Consider the following 2,500-nt stretch of genomic DNA (forward strand, 5'->3'; position numbering starts at 1 on the left):
CCACCAATGAGCTGCTTTACCATCCTAACAGAGCTGAAGCCGGCCTGACTGCAAATGTCAACCTCTGACTTCCAAGTTTTAGTTGAAATATTTATCAAGTCAGAAACTTTGATCAATTTCTTCTCCATAAAAGTTTTAACAATTGTATTGTATGTGCAAATATTTACTTCTAAAAGTGAGTTATTAAAAAGTGGTTCTTCAAGACCAAAATGATTGTTTTCATGTCTAATCAGTTTAAACCCTTTCCATATGTTTAGCACAGAAGCATAAAATTTTAAATCAGTTGAAAAATGTCCATCATAAGAAGACAACAGAAACAGATGTCTATCAAGGCCAAAACCACCAAAAGACCTGAGCAGAGCCCGACCAAAAGACACCCAAGGTCTAGCATCTACGGAGTAGAGTAGGTTTTGGACTGCATTTAGCCTCATAGATTTAACCTTAGCTACCAAATCAATTACTCTTTGCCCCCCCTCATTAACTGGCAAGTAAAGGATTGCAGGGGGAAGCCAATGGTATCCATCCCAAAAAAATCTACAAAAATCTTCTGTAGTCGCTGCAGCAAGTCTTTTGGTGGTTCAAGTACATTTAAGCGGTGCTACAACATAGAAGCTGCCAAGTTGTTAATTATAAGCACTCTTCCTCTATAAGATAATTGTGGGAGAATCCATTTCCACCTTTGCAAACGTCCAACAACTTTTTCAAAAATACCATCCCAGTTCCTCTGAATATAATGATCAGTCCCAAGAAAAACACCTAGCACTTTAAACCCTTCCCGACTCCACAAACAGTTCTGGGGGAGTACTGGGTGGTCTCTATCGTCCCATTCTCCTATCAAATAGGAAGCACACTTTTCCCAGTTAATTCAAGAGGAGGAGGCTTTTTGATAAACCTCCAGAGTAACACTCAGTTCCTTGACATCCTGAGTTGATCTGATGATAACAGTCACATCATCTGCATAAGCACCGAGTTTGGTTGTTGCTGGTTCCAAGGGGGATGAGCAAACTGTTGATATACCACTCAACTTACTTCTTAGTGCAATCAGTAAAGGTTCAATTGAAATGGCATACAGAATTCCTGAGAGGCCACACCCCTGTCGTATGCCTCTACTCACTCTGAAGGATCTTGTTAAAGTGCCATTAATTTTTTAGCATACTGTGTATGTCCGTGTACAAGAGTCTTATATGAACAATAATAGATGGCCCGAAACCAACACTTAAACAGAAATTCATGATCTACCCGATCAAATGCTTTCTCTTGGTCCAAAGAAAGAAAACCAACATCGAGATTGTGTAATATAGCGAAAGAAATTAAGTCCCGAATCAAAAAAATGTTATCAAAAATAGACCTTCTTGGAATGCAGTATGATTGATCTGCATGGATTATTGAGGAAATGTAAAGTTTAATCCTGTTCGTAAGACATTTTGAAAGTATCTTGTAATCAACTCCAAGTAGGGAGACTGGACGCCAGCATCTGATGTCTTCAAGATCACCTTTTTTTGGTAAAAGAGTGACTACAGCTCTGCGAAGGCTCATAGGAAGTGTGCCCCTTTTTAAGCTCTCTATAAAAACGGCAAACAAATCTTCTCCGATAATCGGCCAAAACTGTTTGTAAAATTCTGCATTAAGTCCATCTAGGCCTGGAGTTTTGCCTGAAGACATTTCCTGAACAGCTGTAGAGAGTTCATCAAAAGTCAATAATTTATCCATCATGGATTTCTCTTGATCTGAAAAATGTGGTAAATCCTGAAGGAGAACATCAGCCATTTCTTCATTGCATGGTTCAGCACTGTACAATTCCTCATAAAAAGGACAAAGCGTGTGAAATGATTCCATGAGCATCAATAATCCTTTTTCCATCTGGACGTTTTAAACAGCTTAAAATCTTCTTATCTACAACCTTCTTCTCCATGCCGAAAAAAAAAGACGTAGGGGCATCCATATTATTAAAAGTCGTAAATCTTGCACGGACAAGTTTTTCTTGAGCTTTTTCTTTCAATAAATTCCGCAAAAGAAATTTGTTACGCTCAAAGTCTCCACAGAATCAACAATGTCATCTTCAAAATTAAGTTGAAGAATTTCCTGCTCAAGCTGTGCCATCTCATTGGCTAGAGAGTTTTTAAAATAACCAGTGTACTGCTGGCAAAACAGTTTGATTTGAATTTTGCCAATGTCCCACCATTGACTCAGGGACTTATATTGTGTTTTTTTCTCTCTCCAGATCTCCCAGAAATAAGTGAAAGAGTGCACAAAGTTGTGATCTAATAATAATCTGCTATTAAACTTCCAATATGCATGTTTAGAAGTGCTCTCTGCAGTGGTGATATCAGTAGATATGAAGTGATGATCAGATAAAGCAGTAGGAACCATACAACTCTTATAGAAGTGGCTTCTTTTATTTTTTTGAACATAAATTCTATCTAACCTAGCTCCAGAAACCATGTTGCGGTTTACTTTCATCCATGTATATTGTCTAGTCTGGGGAAAAGATTCTCTCCAA

General features: G+C 38.1%; 3 protein-coding genes across 6 annotated transcripts in view; all 3 read left to right on the forward strand.

Moving 5' to 3' along the window:
- Window positions 1–2,500, forward strand: part of LOC137491238 (uncharacterized) — a 1,025,816-nt gene that overhangs the window by 121,141 nt on the left and 902,175 nt on the right. The window lies entirely within an intron of this gene.
- LOC101886704 (uncharacterized) overlaps window positions 1–2,500 on the forward strand; it is an 847,011-nt gene that overhangs the window by 121,141 nt on the left and 723,370 nt on the right. The window lies entirely within an intron of this gene.
- Window positions 1–2,500, forward strand: part of LOC137491318 (protein NLRC3-like) — a 28,213-nt gene that overhangs the window by 18,953 nt on the left and 6,760 nt on the right. The gene's annotated exons all lie outside the window — the stretch shown is intronic.

The sequence above is a fragment of the Danio rerio genome, chromosome 4 (assembly GCF_049306965.1).
Source record: "Danio rerio strain Tuebingen ecotype United States chromosome 4, GRCz12tu, whole genome shotgun sequence".
NCBI lineage: Eukaryota > Metazoa > Chordata > Actinopteri > Cypriniformes > Danionidae > Danio > Danio rerio.